This window comes from Onychostruthus taczanowskii, unplaced genomic scaffold, assembly GCF_017590055.1.
Source record: "Onychostruthus taczanowskii isolate IOZ18803 unplaced genomic scaffold, ASM1759005v1 scaffold38, whole genome shotgun sequence".
Taxonomy (NCBI): domain Eukaryota; kingdom Metazoa; phylum Chordata; class Aves; order Passeriformes; family Passeridae; genus Onychostruthus; species Onychostruthus taczanowskii.
The window spans coordinates 2565676-2575058 of record NW_024501237.1 but is presented as its reverse complement, the minus strand read 5'-3'; the positions used below and the strand labels follow the sequence as shown (position 1 = coordinate 2575058).

The 9383-nt window shown below is 41.7% G+C and overlaps 1 protein-coding gene across 1 annotated transcript in view; it reads right to left on the bottom strand.

Annotated features, from left to right (window-relative positions):
- Positions 1–791, bottom strand: part of PRKG2 (protein kinase cGMP-dependent 2) — a 23426-nt gene extending 22635 nt beyond the window's left edge. Inside the window, exon 1 of the mRNA XM_041412110.1 lies at positions 658–791. The gene's annotated coding sequence lies outside the window, so the exon portion shown is untranslated. The remainder of the gene's footprint in view (positions 1–657) is intronic.
- Between the last annotated feature and the right edge of the window lie 8592 nt (positions 792–9383).

Below are 9383 nucleotides of genomic sequence, written 5' to 3'. Positions count from 1 at the left end.
GTGCCCGGCTGGAGCGGGGCCGGAGCGCTGCTCCCCGCGGAGCCGGGCTGGGCACGAAGCCGCTGCCGCTCCCTCACGGGCGGCCGGGGATGCGGCGGGGCGGGAGAGGGGCGGCGGGGCCGGGCCGGCCCTCCCTCGGCCCCTCGGTCCCTCCCTCAGCGGTGCGGGGGCGGCAGCCGGGCAGGGCGGGCAGCCCGGGCCGCGCTCGGCAGGGAGCCGCAGCCCGTCCCGAGCCGGGCTCACCCCACCTGGCAGAGAGGGAAATGCAGGGCCCAGCTCGGGGCGACAGGTGTTTGTCCTGTTTGCTGTCCGCTGCTCTGTGTGTGTGGGTCTTGGCGTGGCCGCCGGGCACGCAGCTGCAGAGATCCTGCAGCCCTTGTTCTCGCAGAGTGACCCTCAAACACCACTGCACAGCCTGCGAGGAGCTTGCCATGTCCTAGGATGTATCTTCACGCAGGCTTGCCCCAGAATGGAGCATTGCCCATGTTCAACATTGACTCCTGGTAGATTACAGCGTTTCTCTCCCTGAAGGGCTGTTATCTCTTAGCACATATCTTTATGTCGGTTCAAAACATGTCTCCAAGGGTTGTTCACCCAAACAGCCTGACAAACCAAGGATGAAAGGATTTTACAACAGGCAAAGAGGTGCATACATACCTCTCCTAGGGATGCTGTCAAGAAGACTTAGTCTAATGACATCCTGTTGGCCTCTAGGACACTGCCTCTCCAATTTTCTTCTTTACAATTACCCTCTCCTTTTGGGACTGCCCACTTATAAATCTTCCTTTGGTTCCAACAGATCTCAGTGTTCCACAATTTCTGTCCATGTCTGGGATGAAGCAGCTCACATAAATTCTAACAGGATCGGCCCCCAAAAGAAAAAAAATGATAAAAAAATGCTGGTCACATACATTTCACTACTCAACAGTCTCAAACCAGAAATGTTGTAGTACTCAGTGAAGCATGTGATGAGAAAACTTGTCCCAGCAACCCCTCTGCAAGTGAGCTGCTCTGGGATGCAGCGACTGACTCCAATTCCCTGAGGCAGTTTCTTCTCCTGTAGCAAAGTTGGTAAGAAATGCAGTCAGGAATCCAGAGCCTGCTCCCTGTTTGTGGTACACCAGGACTCTGTGAGGTCTTGCTCTTTGCTGATAAAGTGAAAAAAGTAACGGGAACGGGAACACCCAGGAGTTCACCTCCCAGAACCTTTTGGAGATCAGCATTCCAGGCTTGAAAGGACTGAGGTGAGCTGCAGGGCACTGTCTGGCCTCATACCTGTGTGGGCAGGTCCAGCTGTCACACCTCTTCTAAAAATTCCTTAGATATCTTACAGAGCCTTTTTATCCCTCAGAACTTGTTTCAGGGTAGCAGTAGGTTTCGGAAAAATTAGGGGTGCTTTGGTCAAGAAAAATTAGAACTTCATTTGATAGAATTTAGCTTGAAAATTTGGAAAGCCTGCAACTTACTTTGGTGTTATTGTGAAAGAAAAAGCTGTGCAATCATATCACAAAAGGCCTATATCCCATAATAACCATTGTCCTATCTGCAAACTGCAGGGGCAGCAATAAACCTGTGAAGCACAACAGGGGTGGCCTGTTGTTAATCCTTTCCATTTGTACTGTTGTCTTAGAGAGAAATAGATGAGACATTTATTGCCATGAAGTATTGAGGAGCAGGAGCTTGAAAACATGGGGATTTAGATTGTACCCTTCTGCTGCTTTCATGTTTTGTAGCAGAATAAAATTGATGGTGTTAAATGTTGCTTTTTTGCTGTTTTTTTTTTTTTTTTTTAGGTAGAAATCAAACAGGAATTAGAAAATAACAGTGCTTCTGCTTCTTTCATGCCTTGGGAAATATTTCTTTATTTTAAGAATTTTGCTCTTAACTTTGTGACTAGCCCGTTGAATTGGTAATCTAGAAAAGGGACCTCAAACACAACACAGTCTCACTTGCCCACCCTACTTCCAGAAAGAGTGTTTTTTTTGGGATTGATCCCTTCTTCCCTTCCACCTCAAATAAAAGTTTTTTTATTTATTGTGGATGTGGGGTTGTTCTTGTGGTTTTGGCTCATCTAGTAACATAATTAAAAATCAAACAATCAGAAAAACATTGTTTGAAACCTAAAGCACATCAATAATCTAAGCTGCACTGTTATCAAGGAAAAAAAAAACAAGCATCTTTTTAGCGAAGGGTTTTGGAAGCTGTCATGCTGGCTTTGTGAGTTTGCCACCCAGCACCTCTGTCTGCACAGAACTGTAAATAAGTGTCTCAAGTCTGTGAATTGGCCTCTTGCACATTGGGTGAGAGAAGCATTTTTGGGACAACACCCTCGGCAAGAGGTGGTGCTGCAGTCCTGGCTTGACGCCAGGATCACAATAGTGGTTGATCAGGAGGCGGCAGATAACAGGAGATATCCTGCTTTTCTTTCTGTCCCCATTTGCAAAAAAAAAATATCTTTCTCCTCAACCTTGTGGGAAAAATAGCTTCTCATCCCGCTAAAATGGTCACTGGGCAAAGTTCACCAAATTTTACTGCCTCTCTTTACAATTGATTGACAGGTTGAATGTTGCTAGGATGTCTTCAGCAGCCTCTTCATGCAGATATGATAACAAAGATTATGGCATACAAAAGAGGAACTCTATGAGAGAAATGGCATTGCTTCTTAATTCCCAAACAGAAACCAGTCTTTAGAATACATGGAAGAATAGATGGTGTTAGGATTCAGTTGTGACCTAGTACACTTTGAAAAGACACTCTTATTTTTTCTAGTTCAACTATCACATATCACATTTCAAAGCATCTTGCTATTGTGGTTACTTTTTGCTCGCAAAGCTTTTCTGGTGTTGACCCAGGTCTCATCCTTACATGGAAAAAGTTCTCCTGTGGGACTGCCCATCAAGTCATAAGTTTGAGCAGGCAGGTTAAACAGCCACAGCACTGCTTCCAAACACTCCCTTTTCCTGGGCACTCTCCAAAGAGATCCATCTCAGTTCAACATCACAGGTGGTGGAAATATAGTCCTGCACAGTGAGATGAAAGCTCACCGGGAGGGCCTGAGGATCATCCCTGCCTCAACGGTGTCGAGGCCTGGAAAGAAACCTTACAGCTCCCTTTGCACTTTTCCTCCCTGTCATTTTTTGCCTCTTTTAATTTCTTTTCCCAGCTGCTCGTCTCAGTGCTACATTTCGGTTTTCTGTTCGGTGCAGACATCTGGTGGTTGAGCTGGTGATGGCAGCCGAACAAGGGAAGCCAAACAAGGGAGGGCTGCAGGGTCTTTTTTTCTTATACTGTGGCACAGTGATAGGAAAAACAAATTCTGCTTACGCAGAAAGGATTTATTTTCAGTTTTGTTTCCCTTTTACCTTGTTACTCATTTTCTCCCCTCATCAAGCCTCAGGGACCTGCTAGCCCTGGGTGTTTAGAAGAAGGGGCAGACTGTGCCCAACAGATTGCAAGTCACTTCTGCAGTGCAAGTGTGCTCAGAGCAGGAGAGGAGGCTCTTCCAGCAGAGCAAGTGACACCTCCCCAGGCAGAATCTGCTACACAGATGCTCCACAGTGCAAAGAATAGCTTCAGTCAGCTCTGCCAGCTACAGATAACTGCACCCCAATCCTCCCTGAGACAGCCAGGAGCAGTTGGAAGCAGGAATATTTCCAGACAATGTGTGTGGTCCTTTCCAGACCACCTCCATCTGCCTGCAGTCTCCAGCCCCTCTTTTTCTGGGATACATTTTGTGTATACTTTGGCTCTGTAGTGCAAGAAGAGAAAGGAACTTCAGTTTGTTTTAGTACATGCTGAAGAACTGCTTACTTAAGACACAGATCCTTCAGTGTATGACACATCTGGAAAGGTATTCAAGCTCCCCCACTGAGATACAGTGCACTAGGACACATATATTTATTCTATAAATTGAAAGAAATATGTAGGGTCAGGGACTACTTCGTATTCCATCTACTAAATGCGGGATCAACCCTCATTTTACCTTTTCCAGGAAGCACAGCAAAGAGTGAGATCACTTCACTTGAGAGGAGATGAAGTGCTGGAGGTGCCTGGTTCTTTCCAGTGTCTTAATCTACATGTGCAACACCCTGGATTGTAGGTGTGACATCAGGTGAATCTCTCAGTATACAAAGCTCTTTTGCCCAGAGCCCATGGCAAATGTAACTTGACACAAAAGACTGGTCTCAAGAATGAGCAGATACTCCCTACCTCTGGCTCTGGTCTGTCTCTATCTCTGTTCAGTGTTTCTTCAAAACCTAATGTATTTCCAAGACAAGCAATTTCCTCAACTTCAGACAACTGTTTTAAGGCCATTTTGCTTTCAAATGTTTGCTGCTGGAAAAGCAGGAGCCAGCCTGTTGCCATGAGCTTACCTACATTATATAATTTGTTCTATAACCAAGTAAATTCCAAATTGTAAACTCGATGGCTCGTCTGCTTACAGGAGTTTGCAGAAGCAATGTGATATCAAACTGATAAATGAACGGACTGAGAAAAGCAGCAAGAATGTGATTGAAATAACATGTAAGAGACAGCACTTAGAACCAATGTTTTTGCATTTGACCAATGACAAGCCTGGGAGAAAGGGGAGAGAGGGAGAATAAATTTATTCATAACCATTTTAATATGCTCATTGGGTTCATTCCCCAAGTACTTGAGTATTTGTTTCCAAAAATTAAATGAGTGCATGATGGCAGGCTTGTTGCTTTTTTCTTTATAAAAAACCCTAGAGTTCTTTTTGGGGTTTGCCTGTCCCCATCTGCAGTTAAGAGGAAAAAAAGGAATTACAAGAGAACATTTATGTTGAATCATATACCATACATGGCAAATCCTGAGAGAAACATTCAAAGAGTGTAATCTTGACTCAGCAGGACCTAAAATTACAAGGAGATAATTCTGATCATGCTCTCAATGCTCTTCTTTTTTTCATTCTGCATTTTACTCCATCTCAATCTCAAAATACCTGAACACTTTTCAGTTGGGCATTAAGCAAGATAACATCTGTGCTGAATCTCATTTCCTTTATTCCAAAGAAACCAGCTTTCCAGGTGGTTCAAACCAGGATGTAGTGCCCTACCTGAATCACTGCTTGCTTTTAGCTTTATTTCAATTACAAGGTAGCTATTTCAGGGAAAAAGCTGAGAGAAATTAAGTTGGGCAGGAAATATGCCCCAGTAAAATTCATTATGATGCTTAATTCTCATTGGCTTCACACCACATGTTGGCAGAAGTTGTAGAGTGTGGAGATAAAGCAGTTGCTGCCTTCTGGGTATGGTCACAATCCTAACACATTTTTTCTTGGGAACTTTCATTCAATTTTCCTCATCCCATCCCACCCGGCTCTCTGGATTTGTTTCATTTGTATCACAAGAGGGCACCCTGCATCAGACTAAAGTTTCCCCTCCACATCTTGAAAGGCATTAGCTGAAAGCAGGAAAGTTCATGGACTGAAAGGGCTCACAGGAGAGGGACACTGGAGGAACAGCCAGAGGGACCAGCCGGCTGCACCTGCAATGTCAGTGTCCTCTCCTTGCGTAGGAGGGACAAACACCCACCCTCCTCTCCTGCCACTCAGAACAGGACCTTTGCAATTTTTAAAACCCAATTCAAAAGTAGCAGACTACAGATAAGGGATTTAAACAGGACAGCCACGTAACACTTAACTGAAAAGCCTCTCTCAGTCATGCTGGATAACTGGAGTGCCTTCTTCACTTCTTTTTACTGAAAGCCAGCTAACTACTGACATACCAACTGGCACTCTTCACAAGACATTGTGTAGCTATGACTTCCCATGGCAGCTAATAAAAAGAAAGGAGTTTTCTTCTTTGAGAAGAAAAGCAGCATTTAAATAATCCAATCAAGTGTGCCACTATTATATGAAATGAAATTTGTATAGACAAATATATGGACTTAAATAAATTCCCAGTTCACTTCTAAAGGTGGTGAATAACTGTTTCTTAAGTATAACAAGCACCTGATAGAACATTAAAAATACTGTACTGCGTCCTGAAAGTCTGTATTATGAAAACAACCATCTGGGACAAATCTGAATTGAATCTTGTATGAGGAAAGAAAAATTCTATCTGTTAAAAAGGTAACACTGTGATGCACTGCTCTCATACACTTACCTTCTTCAAACATAATCTACTAATGACATACTCTCTGAACATTGCTCCAGAATATATTTTCATTAGTCTTTTGTGAAAAACATCTCAACATGTATTGCAATTTTAAGTTCTCACTAAACCTGTTGAAACAGAAATTCACAGATCAGGTCTCCTTAGTGCTCAACCCTCCAAATTCAGCTTGGATCTTCACATGAGACCTGTTCTCTGTGAGGTTGCTTGAGAGTGTGTAATGCTGTAAGCACTTTTTTATGGGGGACAAACAGCCTCTGAATACCAGTTCTGCTGGTTATCAAACTGAGTCACACAGGGATCAAGGAGCATCACCTGCTGCTTCCTCTAGGCCTGATCCTGAACTGCTGAACAAAAAGAAGTACCAAAAGAGTTGTATGTTTGCTCAAACAGAAATTAAGTAGCAACAGTAATGTTCTTCATTGTTAGCATCAGAATAGATTGTTACCTTAGCAACAGCAGTAGGAAGAAACACATTGTATGTAGACAATAATTGTTTTGCCTCATGTTTCACATGCTACTTTTCTAAACTTTTCTTACTAATTGCTTGGTATTTTTTGTAAACTGCTGTCATCCTTCGAGGTTACTCTTGCTGGCATTGGAGGCTATCTTCTCTAAACTCTGTCTCTAAACCTCAGACTTCCTTTACAAGACAATCACTGTGGGATTTCTGAGTGGAGCTTCTTAGGCAGCAAACCTGAAATTCAACATATATAAGTCAAACAAACCATTGTAATTTAAACGTTTACTGCTTGCACTTCCTTCTATCCAATACTGCTGGCTACAATTATGTGCTATGCCTTAGGAAAGGGGTGCCAATTCATTTCTTACCAGATTCTCTTTTCTATTACTTTATAGATCCTCTTCTAATTTTTTTAATGGAAAAGCAGAATTCAACTCCTCTGAAGTGTCTGGAGGAGAAAAGGGACAAGGGAAAGTCTAACTCCTTCTGAAATAATTTTCTTCCAGCCCTCATTATTTCTGACTTCCTATATATACCTTTCTCCCAAGAAAAACTCATTTAAAAAGCAGTGAGGCATTCTATACATAAATGCTAGTGAGTTATCAGACAATAAAGACTCATAAATTCCAGGAAAGTTATTTAATCTTTTGACCACTAGGCCAGACTTGGTGGCCTGCAGGAGATCCTGCTGTGACACCAACAGATATTTTGCTTGGTTTATTGTTTGCTGGAATACACTGGCTCCAGATGCTGCTTTCCCCTGCAGCTGGAAGTCCACCTAAGAATCATTTCCCCTTCCAGCCTCCGGACTTCACAAGACAGAGGAGAAAAGCACTACAAGAAAGCAGATAATCTGGCCCCACAGAATCACTGGCACCCAGACTTCTTTGGCTACATAAATAGCTGATAAAAACCAGCTGCTTTATTCACATTATCTTCTGCATTTTTCTTCCTGAAAAGTAATCTCCATGAAAGGAGGACACTGTATTTACTTGGCTTACAGTGAGATCTCCTTTTGGGTCACACTGTAGCTAAAACTTTCTAATGACGGAGAAAGAAAAAAAATCATATTCCACAAGAGCTTTATGCAGCACGGTGTAAGGGTGATGAAGTGTCAGTAGGTACCAAATAATGCCCTTGCTGGCACCAAACCCTCACTGAACTTTATCAGATCTTGGAGTATGAAGTGTCAGCTTAGCACATGCCTTCCCTTCAAGCAGGAAAAATCTGCTACCGACATTAGACAGAGGAGCTGAGAGAAAAAGCAGACACTGGTGCACTACAAAAGGATTATTCTTCTTTTCCAGCAAAAATACTGCAGAAAGCCCACAAAGGAGTATGCTACACACATGTAGTAAGTGTAGTGGTTTTGGTTTGCTAATTTGAGATTTTTGGCTAACATGCTAATTAACGTAGTGGGTTTAATGCTGGCTAAATGCCAGTACACTTATTCGAATTATTAATTTTTTTTTTTTTTTTCTGTGAGATAGGAATGAGGATGACAGCAAAGCAGGCTTAAAACTTTAAAGGGTATAAAGAAAACTTTATTAATAGAATTAAAAGAATGAATAATAAAAATTAGAATAAAACTTTTAGAACACGTTTTTTTCTCCTATACTTTTAATTGATAATGTAAAGACACAAAATTTGAGACTTTTAGTTAGTTTACTATTTTAGAATAGTTTTCTTTTAGTTTTTTTAGGGAGAGGGGCGTCTCTTGATATGCTATGGAGACTTTTCTAGAAGAAATAGATTTCTTGTGGTTTTAATGTCATAGCAAATCAGCTGCTTGGAAAAGGAAAATTTGTTTGCAGTGTGAAAGTTTTTTATGCTTTATAATTGTCTTACATGTTTTTATGTGTTGTTTTTATAGGTTATGTAAACTTATGGGGTACTATTTCAAGGATGAGCTGTTCTAGCATAATAGTTCATCTATCTCTGAGAAACAGAGATTTTCTTTTTTTATTTTTGGGGCAAGGTTTTTTATTTCTCTTTTTTTTGTTTAAGCTCCTTTTTAGACCGTAATTACTTTAACATCTGTTTGTTTCAGCACTAGTGCTTTACTTATAGCTGTAGTTAGACTGTTACATTGCTCTAATGCATTTTATAAGAAAAAGTTTGATATGTCTATTATATTTTTACTATAGCTTTATAAGAGAATTTTAGCTTAAGAATAAAGCATCTTTTTATTTTCCTCTTATCTGGGATTTTGATTTTTTAAATTAACTGCAGTGTTTTTATGTTGTTTCCAATGTGTTTTTTATTTTTTTTCCTTACTTACATATAAGGAAAGTCTCCCAGAATGCTAGGGAATATTCCCTCGAGTAGCAGAAGTCTTGGAAAATGAATGGTGTTTTGCCTAATGGCCTATTTGCCTGTTTTAGTGCTAGATCAAGTAACAGTTTCAGCTCTGTCAAGAACATCTGTCTGGGAAGGCTGACAAAATGCAACACAAATGCAAAATACCCACGTGGATGTAAAGGTTCCTACTTGTTCTTCCAGACATGACAGCTGTAGATAGGCTCTTACACATTTTTGCATTCATCTGACTGTTCTTTTCATGGCGACGCCATCAAGATTTTTCCAAACGGGAAAGCAGGGAAATAGCTGGGTGGTAAGGACAGGTATTGCTCTTGTGAGCTTAGCCAGACATCTATAGACTCTTTTGAATAAATTGGTTCACACAGGTCTGTAAGAGGCAGAGTTTTTGTCTCTGCACCACAAAGAAATAAGTAATGTTTGAGCCATTTGTACAGGAGACATCGTTGTCCCCTCTGCCCCCA